The 26205-nt window shown below is 40.3% G+C and overlaps 1 protein-coding gene across 12 annotated transcripts in view; it reads left to right on the top strand.

Annotated features, from left to right (window-relative positions):
* Nucleotides 1–26205, top strand: part of LOC122870064 (adhesion G protein-coupled receptor L3-like) — a 214476-nt gene that overhangs the window by 21746 nt on the left and 166525 nt on the right. For all 12 annotated transcript variants that reach the window (XM_044183768.1, XM_044183778.1, XM_044183779.1 and 9 more), the window contains exon 2: nt 7957–8042. The gene's annotated coding sequence lies outside the window, so the exon portion shown is untranslated. The remainder of the gene's footprint in view (nt 1–7956; nt 8043–26205) is intronic.

Below are 26205 nucleotides of genomic sequence, written 5' to 3' on the forward strand. Positions count from 1 at the left end.
TTTTTAGCCTCAATAGTCAAAGTTAGCAGCAGTCAACAGCGGAATCTGTCTATAGCAGAAACCTAAATCCGACCCATACCAGTAGACAGCTACCCAGCATGGGGTCACACAGCCCATTACTGTGTTGGTGCAGTTATAGTTATGTCTTTCTTTGTAGTCACAGTGAAAGGTTGACATGCCCCCAGATGACCGCCCCCTCTTCACAGGGGTCCTGCGATATCTCGGTTGTCTCCTTCCAGGCCTGAATGGGCACATTGTGCTGCTGCCTGTTGCTGCTCTGCAGACCACTAGGTCCTCTACACACACCTGTCAAGCCATGTCCTTGGCGCCTTGGGTGCTGAGACACTCCAGAGCCCCCCTGCTGCACACATGGTTATTGAACCCTTGCACACCCATACAAACACACATACACACTTAGAAGCAGTCATAAATGAACAAATAAACATATGTGGTTATGCAGACCTATGTAAAGACACAGACAGGTATACACAGAGACATACACAATTGAATATCACATAAACACAGAGCATGCATATATGCTCTTGTACACACTCCAACACACACTCACTCAAAGACTTGACTTTATTGGAAACACACTTCAATCCCCTCGCCGATGCTACATTTATATTCAGTGTGTAGGTCGGCTTCAGAATTCAGAAAGGGTCAAGTTCCATATTTGTTAGGGTGGGGAGGGCAAGGGCACAGAAGGTTGGTTGAGGTGCGCACGCTTGCACATGGAAACAAGATTCAGAAGTAAACTACCTGTAACTTGATCCACCTCTTCAATCAGTTGCAGGTTTTCTCGTTTTCAGTTGGGAGGGGAACTACTGCGGGACATAATGTCCTTTCCTTCCATATAGCAAATATGTGTGGTTTACATTAGTGCTGACATGACTGAAAGAAAATCAACCAGCAACAGTTTTTTATAATTGATTAAACAACAAAACAATTAGTTCATTAATCAATTAGTCGATTGACAGAAAATTAATGCCAACAATTTTGATTATTGATTAATTGTTGAAGTCATCAAGAAAAACAGTTCTCTGGTTAGAGCTTCTTAAATGTGAATATTTGACATTTGAAGATCTTGTGCTCTGGGAAATTACTATGGACATTTTTCATTATTTGATTACATTTTACACACCAAAACAATCAACCCATTATTTGAAAAAAATAATTGGCACATTAATCAATAATGAAAATAATCGCTAGTTGCAGCCCTAAATCGTAAACTAACTAAACTTATGTTATCAAAGGAAAATGACAAATATTTGTAGGCTGCAGTTTCTCCAATGTGAGAATTTGTAGCTTTATATCATTATAAACCAAATCTGCTTGAGTTTTTAACTGTTTTTCAGCCAAAATAAGCAGTTTGAAGATGACACCTCAGGCTCTGAGAACTTTCAATTGGCATTTGTCCCTATTTTTGAACATTTTATTGACTAAACAACTGCCCAATGTATCAGGAAAAATATTGGATAGATTAATTAAGAATAGAAATAAAGTAGTTGCAGCCCTGGTTTACATTAAATCAGTTTCAAAAAGACATTATTTTTAGTAGCATGACACATTCTGAGAGCACTATATAGCTCATGACCCATTGAAGGTAATCCTCTTTTTTGATGTCTTGCAGCAGTCTTCTCAAGTACTCTCTGAGCCTCTCCATGGTCTTGTCCGGTAACCCTCCACAAAACAAATGTGGCAAAAAATGCTAAATGGCTGATTGTACATGCACACAACGTGCACCCTCATGAAGGACCTATGGTGTCAAGTCCCACTAGTGTCACCCATACAATTTCCCCCTCTATTGACTTTTATGTTCTGCTGCAAGGTTGGTCATCGTGGTGGGAATATGTATGTATTCCAAATAAAGACAAGTGTGATTATCATAATGATATTCCCCTGCTAAGATAAACAGCTCTCTTGCCCCAGGAGAGGGAAAAATTACCATGTGAATATATGGCATTTTGACAGCTTATTTTCGACGATACATTTCATGCATTTCGTATTGGGCGCCATAGCCATAAAGCCTTTTTAAGAATCGGCTCTGAGCTGGGATTGCTGGTGAGATCATGTGATATCAGAAATCTCGTTTTGGCTTAAGAAGCAATCTAGGGCCAGACGACTACAAAAACATGAGAATCACATAAATATTCAAACGCATGAGCTTGCATACACCCATGAATAAAAACGGAGGTGCTATGTACCATTTTAGCTTAATGCATTATTCTGGAAGCTGTGTGTGTTCATCACCTCTATCCTTTGTAAGCAAGCAAGAACACACACAGGCATTCACTACATAGTAACCTAAAGACTCATATCCCAAGGTTAATTTTTTTCCAATTAAGGCCAATTAGGGCCAGAGTATAAGGAAGTCTTCAGGGAAGGACCATAGTGTTCGGTGTACTACGTCTCTCATCACCTCTTCTCATTGGTATGCCAACACAGAGTGTTAGAGAGAATAGGGACCAGGGGAAATACATAAAGATAATGATAGACGAGATGTAGGGAGAAGAAATGTGAAGAAAAAATAGAAGGGAGAGAAAGAATCCACGACACGAGACAAGTGGAAACTGAGAAAGAGAATATTAGAGTGTGACTAAAGAATGAGAAAGCAGACATGTAAGTATACATAATCTTCCTGCAGTTGCCAGCAACCTCAGTCAATTGTTATCAGCTTCCCTGAATTTAATGTGACCCTTGGGGGTAGGGATGCTGCCCATGCATTATAAATGCTGCACATTGACTTTGGTGGGTAAGCTTTTCCTCTCTTCCAAATGAGCAGTCCCTGACTGGCTATGATTACTTAACTGATGATAGCTGTGCAATGTAATTTGTTTGCATTTCATGAACAGGGGCCTTGTTTGTATTTCACACTTTGATGTAGTGATCAGTTGTTCTCCATTGCCTTTACCTTTTCATAGTGTCGGTAGGGTTTAAACACTTAATATATGCAGACTCTTCCTCACAGTGTGAGATGTGTAGTAGTTACATTCGGTGAAAATCATGGTATGTTATACTAGAAGTGCAGTTTACCCGAGGGTGCAAACTAAATCTTTATGAAGCTTGGTTATTCCTGTCTCTGAGAGCAGCTCATTTGAAAGTCTGTATAATCTATGAAATAGCTGCAAGTAGTAACAGTGCATATTGCATACTTCACACAGGAGTATGTAGGTTACTCTAGACTGACTCTACTTGTAAGAGATGCCACCATTTCAATACATTTTCAGTTCATTAGCCATATCTCCTTTGCCTTTGGCCTCAGCATGCACAGGCCGGCTTGTCAGTTACAGTGTCACAACCACAGGGTCATTTAATTTAGAGCCCTGCTCAGCCGATTAGGGCTTTTGTTGTGAGCAGCCGTGACTACTGTAACGCGGGTGTTTGGGTCAGCGATGGGCACAATAGCTTAGTTACTCTCGCTGACTTCCCCACTATTGCCTCTCCCTCTCTTTCTCAGCACATTTTCCACTTGGCTGATAAAATAAGCCACTCTTTGATGAGCTTTCAGCAGGCCACGGTGCTGTGCCTCAGTAAATGCTTTTATAGAGACAAACCACAGGCTGTCGACTTGGATCAGTCATACAGCGGCTGCGTGCGTCCACTGCTTTCTCATATGTTCTTTTGTCTCCTGATAGCAGGTTTTTTTGACACAACGATAAGATGGTGCTAGAGCTGCTAATATATTTCAAGAATGCCCTAGAACTATAATATGCAACTTTTCACCTTGAGGCAGGAACAGTATTCTTAGTCCTGCCCTGTTTCTCTTCAGTTGGTCAAATTCATGCCCCTGTACTATTCATCATGATGAGTTGTCTACCTTGAAACAGCATGAAGCCTGAGGTTGAGGTAACCAACAGCTATAAAGCCAACACAGGCTGTAGAGTAGCAGACAGCGAGTGCAGTACAATACAAAAAACAAAACAAAACAATTGATGATGTTCATTGTGGTTTTGTTGTTGTATGCATCATATTTAGCTTTGCAGTTCTGTTTGGTAGTATTTTCCTCGTGTTGTTAACATTTACCTTTTTAATGTGAAAAGCAGCTACATTAAGTGTTTTATTTGAAAGAAAAGGTCTTTCTCTTTCTCATTTTCTTTTTTCTTGCCTTTTTACCTGTAAGTAGTTAACACTGATATAGATATAAAACACAGATTATTTTGTATGCTTTTGTTCAGGTGTGTACTTGCTTGTTCAGATTAAACACACTGTGCTTCCATTCAAGTGCTTTATATACTTATTTATATATGTACATGAATGAAACTAAGTCAACAATGGGAAGCTCCAACACCCTGATGAATTGAAACAGTTTGTCATCGTCAACAGAGAAAATAATTGAGACAGGGAGGTCACCTAATTTATTTGTACGCTTTGAAGGAAATGCTAGTCAGCTTTTAGATTGTTACTACACAGCAGATTGTTGTAGATCCATGATAGCATTCCTTTTTCACCCTGTTTCAGTGCTTTCTTTAGTTTTGTTGAAATGAACATTACAAAGGATGATGAAACTTTACATCTTTTATGGCAGAAAAGCATTGTTACACCCAATATTAGAGTCTGGCATGGTCCATTGCACTTGTGGCCACACTCAACAGTGCTATCCAGCACACTGTACCACAATGAATCACTTTTGGGGTGTGAAATCAAATTTGGGTGTAAGGTCATGGCAGTGAAAGCAGGATAGTAGGCCTGTGTTTCATCACTTTGTAAATTAGAAAACACTACTTTCACCATGGGAACTGAAAAACAGAGTACAGTAGATAATGTGATGAAGAAAAGGGCCAAAGACTCCCTTCCTAGGAATTTTTTTTTTGTGTGTGTGTGTTAATGCAATAAAGTTGCCACATACAGTGCCTCCTCTTGGGTTCGTGCATTTCTGCAGTGGGGAGTCATTCACTTACAGAGATCGAGTGACCCTGGCTGGCTTACTTGGCAGACCAACAAAACTCTTTCACATCACTTTCTGCTCTCAGTAATACTGACTGGTTGCATATCCTTAGCAATCAGTGAAAAGTTAACATCATGTCAGAATGGCCTTTCTTCAACCGGAGCATTGCATTATATCAAATGGCGTTTACAAGGATGTTTTAATTCAAACCTCTAATATGTCAGTGTGCAGAAATAGTCAAGCAATGCAGAACGTTTTTGTTTTCCTGTTCATAAAAGACCAACAAAGTGACAATTTTTCTCCATAAACAAATTAGGTGATCACCTCACCTCAAATTCAGTAAGGTAGCTAGCGGGTAGCTCAGCAGTTTTCAAGTGTAACATTAAATGACAGATAGCTGGTGAACAGAGTTGTTGGAATCTTTTACTTAATCTTTTAAGCACACAAACTTCCAGGATTCATAGCCATGAAGCAGTTCCTCCTGTCTGTCTGTGAAGCTGACGTTAACGTCAGCTAACATTCGCAGCAGTAGCATTAGATACTGTCTGTCCAATATCAAAAACATTGTCAGACGTAACTTGCCGGCAGTTTGTCATTATTACCATAACTAGCCAACTATACAGCTGCAGCTGTAAATATAACACCACTTTTTGAAAGTAGTGATTATAGTTGAATACTTTTGAGTAATGCCAAGTACTCCACTTCACACATCTGATTTTATTCACGTACAAACAGATTATGCTTGGTGCGCTCATATCTTGTTTAATACTATACAGTGTATATACCACAAACACAGGCCTGTCGTTACATTTATAGAAGGTTGCTTAAATTGCAGTTACATATTTTTCTCAAATTGTTCATCCCTAAAGCCAGCTATGTGGTATTGCAGGGTAAACTCTACACAGTCCTGAGTAACTCTACAGTCCTGCTTTCATTAATGAGCAACCTGGCATTAATAAGCAGCTATCTCACACGGTGTTACATTGGGTCATACATGCCTCGTACTTCAATAGAATTGCATATCTTTGAAATGAACATCCTAGTAGTAATGGTACAAGATTGCCTTGAGTGCCTGGGACTGCCTGGTGTACATTTCTCCGGTCCAAAACTCTTTGAAGATATTTTGGAAGCTTCATTTCTCTGCGACTGCCAGTACTTTAACACAGATGATTATAAGAGAGCAGGTTTGAATTGGGCTCTGACAGTGTCTCTGCTCTGTGAGGACAATCAGGGACAGGAGCAGTGAATATGGGTTTTATAAGAGGTAAATGTGTAAAATTAAAGAAAATGAAATTGCTGTAATTACTGTAAATTAGGTCTGGTTATAAAAAGGATCCAGTGTAAGCTGATGATGAAAGCCAACTACGGACCATTAAACTGTCCGGAATATAATTTTTATTTTCTGTTGTCTGTGAACTCTGTCTCTCCTTTTGTGCAACAGTTTGTGGTTAGGATTGTTGCAATATGGTGTGATTGTGTTCCTTTCCAAACACTTCCAGGCCTGCTAAATGAATGGCAGATGCTCTGTTGACCAAACTAGCTTCAGCGGTTCAGCTGAATTGACCTATGGCATCTGCTTTCTCCGCCAAAGTCTCAAATTTGATCAAGCATAATGAACAGCAGATTTGATGCAGCACGTCCCCAGCACTTGTTCGCAAGCCAAGATCGGTCGGCCATTGTGCCCAGATGATATTTGGAAGTTTGGCAACATAATTGAGATTTTTTTTTTGCTCTTTTGTAGCATCTCTGCACAATTTGGGGGAAAAAATGGAACCATTTTACTCTGCATGTTTTTGATCAGTGACACACATGCACAGTATCAAATCTGATGACAGCTACAAACTGACAGCATTGTTTTTTCAATTCTGTTTGTTTGTGCTTTGTTAATGACTTATTATGGACATAGAAGGTGCTTTTTAAAGCATGTGCCAGTGCTGTTAAAGGATATCTTAACATGTGACAGACAACCCAAATGGGTTGGAGTAAAAAAAAGTCTTTTTAATTCTGTTTAATCCAATATCTACCTAATTTGCATAGTAAACACAGTACCTCTGATTAATCCTCTTTAATTTTGGGTTATTATTCAAGACCATAACCTGCTTTAGACACCTCAATTACAAAAGCTTTGGTGCTCATCACTTTTATGATTGCAGGTGAGATGTAATTGCGTCACAATATCAAAAGGGAGTAAGGTGACATGTTTTTCAGCACTGAGGGTGAAGAAGAAACACGCTTTTCAGTTTCACCAAATACAATTAGAATTTACCTCTGTGAAACTGTTCATGGCGCTCATTACTTCAGCCATAATTAAACTTAACCACTTCACCTGTGCACACTGGTATCAGCCCAGCAAAGGTTTATATTGAATATGATGAGTGAAAAATGTAATGAGTAGAGTGACACGAAGGCTAAAAGAGACAAAGTGGCACATGCAAAAGATGGATTGATACAAAGGCTAAGAGGCAGAGATGGAGAGCACAATGTGTGCGAGGGGAAACGAGACGGCGCAAAAGGTGACTGGGGGAGACAGTCATCAAAATGCTAATGTTGTATGGGATATTTACTGCAGTGTGTTAATGCAGTTTAAAACAGGCTCTTTGTCCTGCAGCCCATCACCAAGCTCCTGTTGGGCACTAATAAATCAGCCATTAAAAGCTGATGTGACCTGAATAGCACTTCATACAGCAGCAATCGGGCTCTATCACCAGTGTGGGAACCAGACAACAGCTGAAAAATTTATGAAGATGCCACTTAATAATGGCCGACCCAGTAGAGATCGAAATATAGAGTTTGTGTGTGATGCGACTATGACAAACTAACACTTCTGGCATTGAAAAGTAATTATTTTCTGTAGTTTTCTATGACCTGGATGTGCACAGGCCTGTTAACTGTTACTTAAAGTCATGTTGGCAGACGTTAAAAGTTCCTCCTGCTGGATTTTTTAATCATGTCCCCTGTCACCTATTTTAAAATAATTTGCCACTATTTGAAGTGTTGCCATGTTTTACTGACACAAGACTTATCCTGCTCTTTCTCCTAACCTGCTTCTTCTCTCTGTTTCCTCACAGTACGGAACATGGTTATATTATCTGGAATGTGATATACAGGATTTGTGAGGAGAACTCTCAAGAATCCCATTCCTTCTCACACCAAGGTATTGTACAATTTTATCACCATTTCTGACAGCATCAGACCTGACAAAATATCTCATTACATGTCACGAATATGGCAATAGATAATGTAATTTTTTAGATTAAATACACAAGCAGTTTGCCCCCCAACACAGCGCAGTAATGAAGAACATTCATGTGGGCCAATTAGGCTTGTTCTTTGTGTGCAATAGGATGTTTATGAAAATGATTCATGATAGGTACTCATCTACATATGCAAATCTGTGGGACATCACTGGTAAGCCTTTGATTTCTGCCGCCAGTGACAAGGAGGGCTTTTTTGGTTGGTAACCATACGTATCTACCGAGCGTGTTTGGATTTCATTCCCTGATGCAAATGATGTTTTCAGTGTAATCATGCAAAAGCGCAGCTGGCTTCCATTTCTCTACTCCTCTAGTCTCTTGCTCCTTGCATGCCCCCCCCCCGCCACACATACACACACACACCCCTTAACCACCGAGCTCTGTCTCCTCTCCCTGTCTGTTTGTCATTGTTGTCTTCTACAACCCTGTGTTTGCTCTCTGCTTCTCGTACTTATCTTCTTTCCCTTTCCTCGCTCACTTGTCATGCCAGCTAAAGCCCTCCCCTCCTCATCCCGTCGATGCACGCACACACACACACACACACACACACACACACACACACACACACACACACACACACACTCCACCACCGCCTACCTCCACCAACCCTCTCCATACTTAATGGAGCCACTAGCCTCGGTGCCTCCTGTGGTGAGCCTGGATTGAATTCAATTAGGGAGATTGTTTGCCCTCCAGAGTTTACTGGTGGGCTCCGTGGATGATAGGTTTGCCTGCTGCTGACACCCACCCCTCAACCCCCCCCCCTCCCTCCCTCACTCACACACACACACACACACACACACACACACACACACACACACACACACACAAACATACCCTGCTACATCCATCTAACCAGTTTCCCCTTCATCCGCAGCCACACCTCCTTTCCTCTTTTCCTAACAACTTCCTTGCGGCAGTGCATATTTTTTTGTGCAGACATTGTTTACATTGCTTTTCTTGCCCCTGTTGATGTTTTGATGTTATTTTACAATATTGTATTCAACAAGATCAAGGCATAAAAACTTGCACCGTGGGAGAATGTTTCATATCATACCTTTTTGATAAGGCCTCAGGGGCTCATATTCTCTGTATGACTGTTTCATGAGAGCTGATGGGATGGGAGATTGCAGGGAAGATTAATTGGGAACTGCATTTGAGCTCAATCCCAGCAACTACGCACACATTCCCTTATAATCCCATTTATAGAATTAATTTGCCAGTTCGCTAGCATATCCGACACAAAAGAAAGGACAGCAAATGTTGCTGACAAAGAAGGAATGGTTACATTAGTTGCAAGGTGAAAATAGAATTGTGCTGTCATTTGACTAACATTGAGAGCAGTGGGCGGTAGTTAAGCCTGGCGCTGGCTCGTGCTTTTTAGATATGAAGCGTAAATCTGGTACAGGCATAATGGCCTTGGTCTCTATTCTGTGTAGAAACACATTTCAACGACTTGTCCTGCAACCCGCTGCTTTCCTCCAGATGTCACGCTGTGTGACTGTGTACTGGTGCTTCTCAGAAATCAGATACTGTATTAGTGCTGAAAGATGTCAGATGAATTAAAAGCTGGGCATCGCTGTGATGATAAATATCGTAATGCATCCTGACGTGGAATTACAACCTTCATTTGATGCACCTTCTTTGGCCTAATTTGTGGTCACTTTGGATTATGTCTAATCTACTTCAGGGAGATCTTTTTTGGGGGGCTAAGGAGGCAAAACTCCTGCTTGATGGCCAAGCAAAATATTTATTAATGATTCTACAGATGTACACAGTAAGATATTTCTGGAATTAAGACGTGAAGGATATAATTTAGGCCAGATCTTGAATTTTGAATATCTAGAAACCTGTTCAACTACAAAACTTCTTCTTCAGCCTTGTTAGAGAGTATAAACCTCTCCACCCTTCTACAATGCTTTGCATACCCAACATGGTTGCCCATAGCATCAGCCATTCAAGTTAGCTTGACCATAATGGCCTGTGATGACATAAGCCCTGCCAGGTTTTGGTTCTGTTATCTTAAAGCCCTGCAATTTGTTTTCATAGTGTGATCCTGCCTGGACTCGAAAGGATGCAAAACAGGTTATTTGAATGGAAAGGGAGTGAAATCCTTTTGGCCGATGTCAGCAGTGTTCTTGAATTTGAATCCTGTCCAGAGGTAGTTGACTTTGCACGTCTTTGTTGTTGTGTCCTGTTACTTGGGCAACTACGGTCAGCACCAAAGCAGCCTGGCTCAAGGATACCGGGCAGAGCATCGAAACCTTCTAAATGACTGAATTATTTAAAAGGCACACATTGCTTGATGTAGTGCATGGCTGATAATGACAAATTTGTTGACTCTACGTGCAAATTGCTGTTGTCTTGACAACAGCAACCTGCTGGAAATATATTTGCTCAGACATGTTTGTGGTTATTTTGTCCCAACAGGTGGAGAGTTCATGTGAGAACACTCCTACAGCTGCATGAAAATGTCACTTAGTCATCTCATCTTCACTCATGTACTTGTAAACTGGGGATGAAGGATGAATATCGTGCAAAAATATAATGTGTTTATATGCCAAATTTGTTACATTAGTTGAGAATTGTTGATTTTAACCTCAAACCAGTTTACTTATATTCATGTATGTGATTTTAGAATCATTTAGGAGTAGTATTATTTAAGTGTGTATGGCTGCTTCTTTTTGAATAAATTAAAGGTAGGTTCACACAATAGCGCGCCACACTAGTACAATTATTTCTTTTGTAGTTTGAGCTACTGTTTTGTTCTGAACTTAAGGCAGCTGTAACCTTAATTATTCACAGTGTTGTTGAGTTCTTTAGAAGATATATTTATCTGTGTGTGTATATATGTTTGTATGTCAGCTGGCGTGTGTATACATACATGCATAAATGTGCATGTTACTTCTGCTTAATGTGGTGTTTGCTTGTCCACCCCCTCCACTTCTTCCAATACAATATTCATGTCTTCACTGGCCCTTCACCACTCTCTTGAACTGCATTATCATGATAAAGCATTATTTTTTTTCAACTGTGGTTTCTGCATGCATCCGTGTATTTTTAAATCCTGCAAATTGTGTATCACATAAAGGACATTTTAATGAACCTAACAGTGCTAAGAGGGTTTTCACACATTCACACAACTGTAAAAATCAATAGTTAATACAGTTAATTTAAGAGTTAAAAGAGGTTTCTAGGCTGACATTTTGGGAAATCAGCCTAGAAGAGTTAGAAGAGAACATTTCTCATATCTGTCCGTTCAGTGTGAAGCTACAGCCACCAGCCGTTTTGCTTCACTTAGCATAGACACTGGAAACACACCATCACTATCAACATGTTTATTAGTGAGTTTTAGAGGTGCTGTTAGATGGATTTTGTTAGATTTGGACAGAGCCATACTAAGCTAAACTAACTGAATATGGCTTCATATTTAACGGACAGGTATGAGATTGGTAGAACTTCTCATCTAAATTGTTGAACTGTTCCTTTAACATTGGTTTAGTGGAGTGATTTCTGGAAAAATACACTTTTGTAACAACTTGTAGCTTTTCTCTCTCCCAATCTATCTCTCTGTCACACACAAGCCCACATTGTTATTGCCTGTCACAACCCACCTACTCAGTCCCTAAGGGTTATGCAGGTGAGCGTTCAACAATGGTGCCCCCCCAAGTCTGACATAGAGAATGGTAAATTTGGATGGAGCTATTTCGGTATGAGAAGAGGTTACTGGGATGTTAGCACAAGTGTCTTGTCATGTGCCCGGCTGCTCTCCTGATACCTGCCCTGACAGTTTGGGTGTCTTAATAAAACAACACCCTTCACAGAGAACTCACAGCACAGCAGCTCAGTGGTCTCTCTCCATCATCTTCTGCCATCTCTTTCTCTCCTTCTCTTCCCACTGTGTCTTTCCGTTGCCCCCTCTCCTCACCGTGACCATTTATGCTAATGTAAACGAACAGGACGATCTGTTGATGACGATTAGATTCAAGCGCCGCTTGCACCTCTGGGGTTGTGCTGATATCATCTGACATGACAGAAGAATCCAAAGCAGCAGTAGCCCTAATTTGAAAGACACTGATGTTATTTGAGCTCCAAGGCATTGGGTTAGAGATATGGTAAGTGGATACTGAAGTCAGTATTTGCTTCACATGCTGATTTAGTGGAAGCTGTTCAAATGTATCTAGCCCAGAGAGATGTCCACTAACTTGAAGAGTTTTTCCTCTTTGGTTTTTGTAACTCTGAGTCTCCCTTGAACTTCGGCTGCACCCTGTCCAAAGCTTCAGCTCCAGCAAGGTGTGCAGCTCTAATCAGCTCTGTTTGATGTGCGGAGGCAGCAGGCCTTACGGAGGAGCCAGGATCTCTTAGGACATTAAGAGGAGAGGGAGGAGGAGAAGAGATTACTGCTGGTCTTTTTATAGAGGATCACTCCATCTTGTCCTTTTTAGCTCACTCATTAGTTCTTGCTTCCCCCCGGAGGGTGAGTCTCTCTTCCTGTCTCTCACCAAGGCCACTTCCCTCATTTTGGCGAGGAACCTGTCTGGCTATCAGTTAAACAAATATGATTCCCCAGCCTTTCCGTCATTATCAAGTCACAGTCGGAAGGCGCTTGTGTGGTCAGAGCTACTCCCGTTCTGGCAGGTATGGAAAAAAAATCACCCCGGGAGAGGAAAAGGGAGACAGATGAATAATGATTACACATGCTTTCTTTTGTTGGCAGTGGAGGCTGTGGAGCCCATGACATGCCTTTTCTTCATTTTCTTCCCCCAATTCCCTCCATTTCCTCCCTCCCTTTGGCTGGTACCTGTGAAATCAGACATCCCTAGGTGCCCGTCAAAAAATAACCAAGACTCTGCAACTGGCTGTCAGGGGAGTTCACCGCCTTACAACCGGCGTACACGCTGAGGTAATCAGAAGTTGTAAGATGTGAAGTGTCCTCTGCTATGACTGAGAGTGTGCTCTTTGTTTGCCTGTCCAACGTCACAGCTTTGGCTACAGTGTAGGTGTACTAATGGCCTCTTTATCAACAGGGATCATTAAATAATGCCCTGCGACGGCATTTTTGGCTGCAAAATTGTTGTTTAGCAGAGGAAAATGGAGACACAGATGGATAATAGGAGCTTGTTGTCACAGCCATGCCTACTAGCCAACCCAATTGTGTGATGGAGCGCTTTCATACACTTTCATGACCCCTTATGATTATACATCATTTTCAAGTACACCGGCCGCTGTTCCTTTTCACATATTCCCAAGTGGTTTATGAAATTTTAATTTACATATTTGTTCTCCATATGCATGGCCTGCTCCTTAGCCCCTCTGAGGGGAAGCGACTGTCTTATAAAAACACAACCAGAGAAATTATTGATTTGCATCTGTTTATCTGGGATGAAGCAGAGCATCTCCCTGCTGTCAGCCCTGCGGTCTGCATGTGAGGATCCCAAAGGTGCCATCACACCCGTCTGTCCTTTTTACTGTGGCTCTAAACCGTGGACGGGGGCTGCAATCTGTTTCCGCCCTCCCTTGAATTTTATTTACAGCCGCAGCCTGGCAATAAAGCCCAAAATTTATGACTTACTTTTTAATTAGAAATAATGTCTTGTAGAGTTTAAGTGATGGATGGTTTAATCAATATATAGACTGTGGCTGGCCCGACGATGAACGTCGCTATTGACAGCGTGCAGAGTAGCCTAACTTAACACTTTGTCTTTCAAAGAAATATGTAGTGTTTTGTTTGATGATGGAAACTGTATGCTGCCCCTTTCTATGTCTCTCTTCATTCTTTCTCCTTCCATTTTACTGTCTATTGCTACTCTGTCAACACTTTTTCTCAACAGGCAATGTTTTCTCCAGAATGAATCACCGTCTCCTGTCACACTGTATTTAGGCAGTTATTTTACCTCAGTGAAACCCCATTGTGTTGTGTGCCACATTTGCTCAGGTTTAAATAAAATAAGTGTTGAAGGTGGGTTCTCGTGAATGGAATCTGACGAACTGTGAGGAATGCAATTCTAGAATAGGTAGAGATTCAATGGGTAAAGCAATTTCTTTTTTTTCTCAGGTTCAGAGAAAAGAGAGAGCAGAAAGGATTTTATGTAGAATAATTAAATAGGAATCAAGTCAATGGGATTTGTTTCTTGGCACTGTGGATGATTGTGTAATATACACCGGGGATGGAATTATGGTACTTGACAACTGAAGTTCAATTTTGTCACTTGTGGCTTATTGTGAAGTACTCAAACAGGGCTGTGCCGAACTCAGTGTGGCTTTTCATTTACCAGACAATTCCAAACACTGATCAGACATGGGAACAGTGTTTCAATTCCCTGTCACCACAAGAAAAACTTTAATTTTGTCCCAGACTAATTTCAGCCCAGATGTCAAGGTAGGTCTTAGGGTGTAGTCCTTAGAAATGTAGGATGGTAGGATTACAAGTATCGCTTATACCTTTGATTATTGATTGATCATTTAGTCTATAAAACATCCAAAAATAGTGAAAATGAACTATAAATATCCAAGAACCCGAGGTGATGTCTGCAAATTGTTTTTTTTTTTTTTTTTTTTTGTCTGGCCAACAGTCCAAAACCCAAACATATTTACTTTACAATTATATAACAAAACTGCAAGTCTTCACATTTTAGAAACAGGAAGTGTGGCATTTTTGCTAGATACCTGATTTAAATGAGTAATCGATTATCAAAATTGTTGCATAATGATTTTCTGTCAATCGACTAATCAATTAATCAACTAAATGCTTTAATTGCCAGCTTTAATTTTACACATTTCCGCCATGATGATAAATATATTTTAAAGCCCCTATGTGTAGTATTTGAAACAGTTTGGACTTTGGTGACTCCTAGTCGTAGTGTCAAAAAAGGCCCTGTGGTAGACAGCAATGCACTAAGAATTAATTAGCTGAAACAAAATAGAGTGCACCAAATGTCATGGGGATTATCTCCCTTTTCTGCACACAAAAACATATGGCATTAAAATAACTTTGGATAAACAATCACATCAAAAATCTACACACAGGGGCTTTAACTTTAGAAACTGGGTTATGAATATTAAATCAGTCTACTCTATTATTTTGTACATGTGTCCACATATTAAGGGTAAATATATTGTACAAGCTCAAGTTAATAAAGTTAATAATTAGACTCAAGGTGAATCCCATTTGTGCCCTTCCTTCAGTGTCAGTTGCAACGTGATGCTTGCAGCTACCATCCAGACCACCTACCTCAAAGAGAACACTAATAGACAGTATAATCTTATTCAAATGTGTGCACACACACACAGACTAACACACACCAACATAATATCACCTGTCCTCTAAGACCAACCACAATGCCTTTCTTTCTCATTGATTAGTGTTGCATTCACTGCCCAGGGCAGGTCTCTGGAATAGAAAAATCATGAATGACATGGATCCTATGCTATGTAGCTTGACTTGTCCCTCTGGTCAATGGTTAACTGTTCTGCGGCAATTCAAAGCATCCAGGCTTTGTCGCAACTGACCGCTCTCCTGTAGATCTTGACCTGGGTACGTTTTCTTCACCCCCCTCAGCCTCATTTCCACTCATTTCTCCATTCCTTCATTCTGCTGGCATGTCTGAGCTTATCTGCCTCCTTTGTGCAACATAAGCTTGTAGATAAGCAGTATATTGGGCTGGGTTACTCATGTCTGTCTTGTTCATTCATCAGAATCCTCTAATTCCCCCCAGAAACCTATTTCCCAGACTGCAGGTGGCCCGTGTTGTAACACAGAGGGCACGCCTGATCTCTCCAAAGCAAACATAGACATTTAGTCACCGCTGCCTCTTTTGTATTCCCTACGAGTGTCTGTAATGCACCAATATGTATGTGCACTGCGAGTGTACACATGACTAATCTCAGACACAGTGTAAAAACATGGCACTAATAGGTACGCAGCTTTAGTCGAGATTAGCCATGAAGTTGGGAATTATTCATTTGTTGTATTTGCCCCCTATTTTATACCTGGTTGACAGATAGGTGGCACATACAAAATAAACAGAATCCCACTGGGATCTTTAACAGCGGTTACCCATAAGCCCCAAAGTCCACAGGTGTTTCCAATTGTGCAGGGTCTTGAAAATGCATCGCCTCCAGCGGGCTTTAGGTTGTCTTTCTCAAAGCGTGACCCAGTTCTTGCAATTCCATGTCACACGGTGCAGTAACTGTGCTAGAGGAGGGTTTATTGGGAATGAGCGTTTACAAACCTGAGTAAGAGTAATGCCCTGTGACTCCAGCTGGTCCCGTTCGCCAGTCAGGGTCACTGCCGACCATGATCTCTGTTCTGGGCAGTTAATTAGGAATTAAAACATGGCATGACCCTCAGGTTGTTCTCCATGGTTAGAATAATGAACACCTGGAAATAGTGAGGAGCAAGATCGGGGGAAAAAAAATTAGTTTGGCTTGTGCACAAGTCATTCCATTAAGACTTTTGAACTCCTGTGGCCTTTATAATTACACACCACCATTTTTTCATGTCTTTCCACATGAAAGTTTTTTTTTTCATTCATTTTGAATGATTAAATGATTTAAGGGCATGAGGTAGTGTTCTCAGGCTGGATAAACTGGATTCCTATTTGTCATGTGATCTATGGTATAATGCAGTTAGAGATACATGGAAATGTATTAAGCACAGATTAGAATTAATGCAGTCCTCCTAACCAGTTTAACTCTCTTCACTCTTTACGTTAATTAGATTACTGTATTATGATATTTGATTTCAGGTTCACCTGATTGTTTAGCACCGTTACTCTATTTCATCAAGCAATTTATCAAGTAGCAGATTGAAAGAAATGCTATATATTGTTTGCTGTAGACCATGAAAAGCCTTTCTTGATTAACACATTTAATTGTGTCATACAGTTATTTCATCTATCTGTAACAGAAATAAAGTCAAGGTAAAAATACAGTTCGAGAACAGTATGACTGGAGCTAATGCCAGTAAAAGAAAAGAAAATATATTTTGCAAAAATACACCACTCTGTTGTTTATGTTGTTTGGGGAGTTTTGAGTATAGTCTAACTGCAAATTCCTAGTGAAATCTGTGATGCCTGGTTATATCTAGTATTCCATTTGTATCTTCTCAGTGCTGTTTGTGTATTCAGAGAGGAAGGCAGCACAGGTGGAGCGTGGGTTCCACGGCTAAAAATACAGACCCTAAAAATTACATATACATGTTCTCTTAAAAAAAAAAAAAAAATCCAATTTAACCTATAATTCTCATATTGCTTTTCTGGTGCAGCTGGTGTGTTTTTGTGGTGCGACAGCGATTTTAACATTCTCCCTGTGTGTGAGGCCCCGCTTCGCTCCCGTCTGCCATATCATAATCATTTGGCCCGATGCCTTGATTCGAACTGGTGAATTGTTACACCCTGAGTAGGTAGAGTATGATACATCTGCTCACAGGCCACATTATTTTATCAACTGCATTTGCAGGTCACAGTGCAGTGCAGAGGGTGGTGTTTTTTTCCCCCTCTGTCTGTGCTGGCAGTGAGTACGCCCCAGTACACACAGTCCCTAGATGCAGTCTGGCAGGCCTAGTGAATCATCTTCCCGTCACAGGTGGGGGAAATACAACAGCGGGATTGGCAGTCCAAAGGTGGCGTCTGGCCCACTGTTGAGTGAGGTGTTTGGCTTGCTTCCGCTGGAAATGTGGATATGTCATATTTTTTCATGCAGGAGAGGGAAAGTAGTCGTGCAAGTTTTAATTTTTCTCTACCCAGAAGGCCAGTGATACTGTAGATTTTAAAGAACATGTTTTTAAAGTTATATTCCAATTTCCAAATACATGTAGCATCAGTCTGCTTGTCTGCATATGTGTTCGTGCGAATCTTAGCCCTGCTTGTTTGTTTGTGTGTTTGCACTTCCATTTCTGTCTGTGGGTGTGCTTCTCTCGCACTCTTCGGGTGTGTTTGAGAGGCTGTTTCATCTGAGCTCTTGTAGGAAGGTGGTTGCGAGGGCCGCTGATCAAAGGCAGAATCCTCAGGGCCAACAAGGGCCCAGCGCGAGCAGCAGATGTTTCTCGTCTCTGTTAACGCCTCAGTTAGAGGTATCCTTATTTAACCAGCTCCGGCTAATGGCTCTCGCTGGTGTCAAATACACCAGGTCATCTTTTCTTCTCTTTTGTGTGCCCAACATGGGACAGAACACGAAAACGGCAGGGATATCTTGTTCCTCTGTGACGCTTTCATTGTGCTCCTCTGTGAATTTCTGACCAGAAAAAAATCTCTTTCACAGTAATTGGGTGTGAATGAAACACTTGCGCTTGCCTATTGTCTACAGTATAGTCTTGCATTCAGGCCAGCGGTTAAACAAGCCAAGAGAGAATGCAGAAAAGGGTAGAGAAAAACTGGGTGGGAGGAAGGTCGTGCAAAGTGAAAGGGAAGAAAATACATTGCTAGAAAAAGAACAGTGTGTGCGGAAAATGACAAAAAAAAAATGTAGGTACTGTAACTTGCAGAAAATGAGGGAAGCAAAGACAATATTAACTGAGAAAACAAGGAAGAAGAAGCACTTTTCAGGAACAGCAAGGCAACAGAAATGGTTTGCAGTATGTGAGAATAAAGACAATTTGCAAACTAGAGACTGGAATATAAAGTGGACAAGCAGCCAGCTTAGAACCAGGTTCTTCATATGGCATACAGGAGATTGATTGAGAGATTCGGTGGGCCTAATTGTGCTGTACCATCTGCCCAAGTTACAGAACCTGCCAGGCATGTGACAGTTTCCAACAGGCTCACTGACAAGCAGATGTGTGCAGCAGTGTGTACGTTCGTGTGTGTGTGTGTGTGTATTTAGGCACGTCAATCTCTCTTTACTTTGTGATCACATCTTTTTTTTTTTTTTGGGGAATTAAGACAAGAATTCCTCTCTTGAATTACAGAGAAGTGACAAATGCAAATGCACATTGTGAAAGTTCTTTTTTTACATCACTAAATCTCCCGATGTGAGGCACTTTCTTGTGTACTTTATTATATGTATGATCTATCGCTATTGACAGCCTGACAAATGTCATAAGCACAGAATTAATTTCCATAAATCAATCAGGCATTTCCCTCCCTCACTTCCACAATGAAACAGATCGCCAGTGGAATTAAACAAAGGAAACTAACAAAATGCTCAACACAAAACACGCATACTAATTCATCCAGTACATTAATTTGTCATTCAATGAGTTGGCCGACAAGGGAATGTTTTCTAGCCAAAAGTGCAGTATTCATATGTATTAACAAGGCACCTACTGAAAACCCACAGGAAATTCTTTCTTCATTAGATCAATTAGTCCACTGAGATTTGTAATTTGCATTTCTTAAGGAAAAGGTTGACATTTGGGGAAATAATGCTTGTTCGCTTTCTTGCTCAGAGTTAGATGAGAAGATCAATACCACTTCTTTGTCTGTACGGTAAATATGAAGCTACCACCTGCAGTCGGTTAGCTTGCATAGCTGGCTAGACTGGAAACGGGGAAAAAGCTAGCCGGGCTCTCCTAGCTCACCAATTACCACGTTACGTTTTGTACAGATTAAACAGATATCTGATTAAACAGAACGAGATACATTGTGTTAATTAGTGAGCGTTAGAGGTGCTGGTTGGCAGATTTTGTAACCTTTAGACAAAGCCAGGCTAGCTGTTTCCCCGTTTCCAGTCTTTATGCTAAGCTAAGCTAACTGGCTGCTAGTGCTCTAGTTTCATATTTACTGTACAGATATGAGAGTTCGTATCAATCTTCTCAGCAAGGACATTTGACCCCAAAAATATGCCAAACCCACCCATGCCCATGGACAATATAGCGTGTAATACTGAAAAATCTGAATCCAATCTCTCTACAACAAACAAAAGGAAGCTCTTTCATTAATGAAGCTATCGTAAACTGATCTCTACTTACAGATACAAAAAAGTGATAGAATTCACCAGAAATTGGACACCTTTGTCTTGCCAAAGGGGGGATACTGGATTAGCAAATAAGGTAATTGCATTTGCATATCAAATTGCCAACAACTGTCCTTCTGCTGCTTTGTCCATGCCAGGGATTTGATTAGGCATTAGTATCTCCTCATACTCTGCCTGCTTGAAGAACTTTTAACCATCAAAGTGTCTTATATCATCAGTATTATTACTATAAGTAGTTAATTATAAAGGCATTCATCTGCAAATTGTTTTTGGCTTCTTTTATGTATATAAAAACTGACATATTTCAGTGTTCATTTCATTAAATGGCTATTGGCTATTGAAAAATACAATTTCCAAGATTTCCATTCATTGCTACTTATAAAATCCAGCTGAACTCTGTTTTCCCCAGTGTGAACATTTAACAGCCTTATTCATTGAGTTATCAAGCAGCAGTATCTCCACCAATTTTTTTTTTTACATGGAATCCTTGTAAATGTCCAACAGCGATCCAAGCCACTAAACATGACAATAAAGTAATGGATTGTTAATTTACATGCCAGGCTAGGAATTTCACTGGTGCAGATCCTACAGATGTTAACAATACGACAACTAGTGCAGTTGTGGTTTAAAATGTTGAAAGAGTCAGGCTGTGGAACAGCACAATAGTTTACATTTCAGAAACGTCAAATATAAAAAGAAAAAAGGAATCAAAAGTTATGTCCATTGTTGTCATATTTTTGTCTGTCATTCTGTTCTGCAACCCTGTCTCCTTTCCTTGATTAGGCTGGAGTTGACAGGGGACGTTGGCATGTGTTTCATATTCTGCATACTCATATCCCCACGTCCCTCTCATAATTATTATTCAGTAGATGCACTGTTTGGCACAAGGACAAAAGTTTGCATAATTATGCAAGGCCGTCATCACTTTTTGAAAAATGGCCCCGGCCTTTTCTTGTGCTTTTAACTAAATAGATGCACTTCAGCCTGGACATAAAACGACCGCAAGGAACAGAGAAAACTTTATTTATATCTTTACCTAAACTTTGAACCAATGCAGACTTTAGAGAGTATATTAGGGTTGCTATGTCCAACTCAAATAAATTTATTTTACTTGTTCTCCTGAGTCTGTTATGCTCTCCCATGGGATAACACTACTACAGTATATGAAAAATTTAAAAATAATACTAAGGCATCCTCTCTGCCTCCTGAAGAAGTCAGCTTCTCTGTTACAGTATTTGGAGATGAACTAACATACAGCACACTTCTTCCTCCTGGATGTGTCCCTGAGGGCTCGCACCTGAGGACTTGGAGTTATTTCCAGCAATGTCGCTCACAGAAAGAGGTCCTCTGAGAAAAAGAAACTTTGTTATTTCACATCCCAAGAGAAAGCGCTCTATATTTACTTTAATGAAGAAGGGGACGATGTAAATAAATTTGCTTTAGTGTGAACCTCTTCTCTTCTCTTGTCCACAAATCCCACTTTCCATCCCTTTCTCCCTAATCCTGGTTGTAAATGTTTTTCTGCTGCATTGCCCACTGGTTTGGATTTTAATAATCTATGGCTTGGACATTGTAATCCATCTGTGTTGCCAGACCATGGAAGGGATGTTTGATGTACTTTCCCTGGCTATTTTGATGTCCTATAAAGACGGAAAACTGGCATTTGTCCTTTAATTTCTAAATAGGCTGTGTTTAGTGGACTGGAGACTATTATCTAAAATTCTGGAGGTAAACGGCAAGATTGAATAATAAGCTTTTTGGCTCCTCTGCTTGTCCTTTCAGTCTCTGGTGATTGAGTATGAAAAGGAACATTAAATGGTATGCTTTCTCTGTTCTCTTCTTAAATCTGCTACATGGAATTCCAAGGTACTTACTAAAAGACATTTTTAATCTCCAAAAATGTGATTGTTATTATAATTTCTTTATATGGACATATTTTAAGAGAGCTTTTTGAATCTATTTTTAAAATATTTGTTATATAAACTGTATTTGGATTAAACCACATCTTGTAAGGATCATTAATTCTCATCAGATTTCTGACTGTTCTGGCTGAACCCTTGTTGCAACAATCTACCAACTGATCATTTTCATTTATAGAAACTAAAGATACATGATATTCTGTATGTTGCTGCTGCACATTCATTTCAGTCATGAGACACGTTAAATGGGCTATATTTCCATGCAGACCGAGCTCATCAGATCATATTACCTTTCTCTCCATGCAGACTAAGCATTTCCATTTAACCCTGCTGTTTGCTTCTGTGGAACCAATCAATAACCCAGCAGAGTGTGTTATTTGCATGGTAACTGCTGTGGAGATGACAAAAAAAGTGCAGCTTTGGAAGTCCCTGTGCTACAGACTCTGAAAAGTTGCTTGACAGCAGTATGCCCTTTGACCTCTGTTTGGGGAGAATAAATAAAAGAAAAATTCAGTGACTTTGACTGTGCTTAATGACCGTTTGACTCTGCACAGAAAAAACGAGGGCAACAATGCAGAAATATTTTGAAAATGGCTTACTAGTAGTGTTCTTGCCCAATCTCTCATTTTTTTCTCTGAAGGAAAACAGATCAATGTGCTTCACTTGGTTAGGGGACCCTCGGGATATATATTACTTGTCTGTGACGAGAAGCTCCAAAGCCAGGATTTTTGCCAAGATTTCAGGATGCCAGACAAATACATCAGATGTGTCTCACTTCATAATGTGACCTCCAGAGCTGCAGAATTTGAATACATACATATTAACAAAGAATAATATTTGGTCATGGACGGACATCCCATTTACTCTATGCCATCTATTGTGTTGTCAGATTTGAGCATGACCATTACAGCTTATAAGAACTTGTGTGGAGACAGTGATGGAGGACGCTGAATACTCAACTGTATTTCTTAGCGAGTTTCACTTCAAGATAAACAATAATAATTGCTTGAGCCAATGTTTGTAACCTTTGCTGAGGTCTTTAGGAGGAAGGAACTTTAAAATACTGAAAGCAATAGCATGAGGATACTTTTCGGCCTTTTCACAGCTACCAGAGACAGCTTGAGTTTATCCTTTTGTCCATCAGTTTGCAGGCAACACTGCTGAAAGAAGATATGAAGCCATATGGCACTCTGAACCCTTAAACTACAGTCATCTAAGCGCTAAGTGCTTCAGTTTTCACACTTGCATGAGGTCCGTTGTATTTATAATTCATTTAGCGGAAGGGCAAGCTTCATGCGGTAGATGGGACATTATATGCATATTTAAACAATTTAACACCCACAAACTGCGACGCCGTGTCTCTGCTAATACACTACAACGTTTTCATTTTTTCCCTAGCTGTTTGAAGATGTGACCCTGGATATGTTGCCCTATTAGAAAGCAATAACGAATAAATTGTTTTGCAGATGTATAATAAAGGAGTGCTGTGAAAGACTGCAGGCGCCAAATAATTTCGTTTTCAATTGTTCAAATATGACACATAAAATTTAAAAGTCAGTGGGGTTTTTTTCTTGACCTGCAGGGTGTTGCTGTGTTTATTTGGTGGGAAATATCATATGCAAGTCTGACTCATAGTTTAGACATTATCAGTCAATACATTTGTACTGAGTTGAGGTATGCACCTAACACTTGTATCCTGTCATGCACAAGCTCCGTAAGAACACAGATGTGCATTCATGCTTCCCACACTCAATTTAGCATGAAACGTGAGCCAAGTTTCAGACCTTGACTTAATAACTGTGCTCTGGTGTTTAATGTGCGAGTCATGCTGTCGACGTGGTGTCATGTGCATGTGCTCCATGTGAATGCAGACATACTTTGATTTTGCCATGTACACCTTGTGTGTTTGGTTGCAGCTGCACAGTACTGACATACAGCCGTGGGAAAACAGAGCTACTCAAATCCCACATGAAGAAGAGGGAAAAAACCCCCACCAATTTAGCCAGAGGTCCTCCTTGTTCAGCCAATCAGTGGGAGTGTAAACACTTAAGTGTGGTAATATTCAGCTTGTTTCAGATTCCATGTGGTACCGAGCTCCTGAATGAGGTAAATGCACTCAGTTTTTCAGGCTGCAATTGACTGTTTGCTAAGCCCACCTTTAGTTACTGTTGCTAAGCCTGTCAAGCTTTCTGCTCTCGTGCGGCACATATTGCAGTTTACAATAATAACAGTGGCAGATGTCCCCCTCGGGATTTATATTAATTTTTTTTAAAATGGGTCCTTGATTTTAGACAGAGGTAGACAAAAGCATTTCATTTCTACATAGCAACTGTTGATTTTGCCATCTGAAATGAGAGCTAGCAGATTTTATCAGCTGTAGCTAGCGAGCTAATTAAGCTAACATTTGCTCCATGAGTTAGTTTAAAACGCTATCTCCAACTGACTTTTACATGTTTCCTGCTAACTCCTTAAACAAGAACGTCGTAAAAGGGGTCTTAAATATGCACTTGATGGCTACTTACAAGATATCATGCTAAAAGACTGAGACAGGCTAACGCTACATGTCCCAGGCAGAAGCCAGCAGCCTCACCAGTTCATGATCCGTGTAGAAAACATGAAAATAATAAACAGTATTACTCTTGTGTTGCGGATAGCTAGTAAGTCCTAGTATTATTAGTACAAGGAAACTGTAACCGTTATTCCATTATAACAGAACCCTGTTTGGCTGCTTAACATATACATTTTTGTATTTTCAAATGGTATTTTTTCACTTTAAATGTTACAAAAGTAAAGACTTTTAGGGTGAGGAGGGGTTTACTGTAGCACTGAATGCAGCTCACAGACATGATAAGAAATATTTACAAAATATTAAAAACAAGAAACCATGTACAGCATCAATTGCTCTGTCAATACCTGAAGCGCTAACCAGCAGCATTACATTGAAGCTAATTAGAATGAAAACTCATAAAATAATAATCACTTTAGTCCACTAAATCTGAATGAATGCTTACATTGCACATTGAAAACTGTCTCCAGCTCGCCTTGTTCCTACACTCACACACACTACTTCGTCTCACTAAAGTAATTTTAATTTTTAAGGGATCGTGAAAGAAACTGTCAGCATCAGCTTGCACGGAGAAAATCACTCAAATGTACGGAGTTATTGGTGCCATTTGCAGCGAGCATTAGTGCATGGATACAGGCTTGGATCGCTGAGGTGTGCTTCAATCTGAATAATGATTTGCAGAGTCAGACTGAACAGGGGACATTTCTCCTTGTCACTCCACTTAACATGTGCCCTTTCCATCCTGGTGACAGGTCTCGCGTTTGACAGAATGTCTGCTGGGAAAATTGTGGAAATATTTTGTGTGCTGTTGTCCTTACCAAAACTAAATTAAAACCATGTTGTATTTAAAGGCAATGCTGAAAAATACTATATGAAAGTAAGAAAAGAAATGTCAGTGGCTGAATTGACAGGGAGAAAGGGCAATGAAATCGAGATTTTAAGTAAACCCAAGTGTGGTCTGAATCAGGCTCTCACAGTCAACTCTACACAGCCTAGCCTACTTCACATTGTCCCTTGCATTAGCCTTTGTGAACCTTATTTTCCCTTATGATGATTCAGAGAAATCTTTGTAATGTTCGCATTACGGCTAAAGCACAGTGCTTGTGTACTGTGGAAATGTACACATACTGGGAATAGGTTTTGGCTGACGTCTGATTCAGCTCTGGGCAGTATACGGGGTCAAAGCAGATGACGGCTATATGCAGATATGGTTGCAGCGATTGGAGCAGAAACGATTGAAATTCACGCTCTTGGGCTTCTTCTTCACACAGTTTAGACAAGAGAAAACAGGAGCACAGCAGTACATGCTGCCATCATCAATCACCTCAGAGACTCAGTCGCTGCATTGTGTCAAAAGGATGAAAGGCATGATTCTCAGTGATAGGGCTGTTAAAAATTCAGGCTCCTGAGTAGATGGCATCAGGATATGTTGTGGTAGGAAGCTCCATCAGAGCTGAACCAGTGGGGAAACTCATATCACAGACCCACTGACTATATTTACATGCACATAGGAATCCAGGTTATTAGAGGAAAGCAGGCATGAAAGCAGGAAATGAGAGAACACATTTACTATAATGATGACTCTAAAAGTTGTATTTACATGCACATGGTCAGTAATCACTTCCATGTGTTTTGAACTGAAGCAAGCAAAATTGCATTGTCAGT

The sequence above is a fragment of the Siniperca chuatsi genome, linkage group LG22 (assembly GCF_020085105.1).
Source record: "Siniperca chuatsi isolate FFG_IHB_CAS linkage group LG22, ASM2008510v1, whole genome shotgun sequence".
Taxonomy (NCBI): Eukaryota; Metazoa; Chordata; class Actinopteri; order Centrarchiformes; family Sinipercidae; genus Siniperca; species Siniperca chuatsi.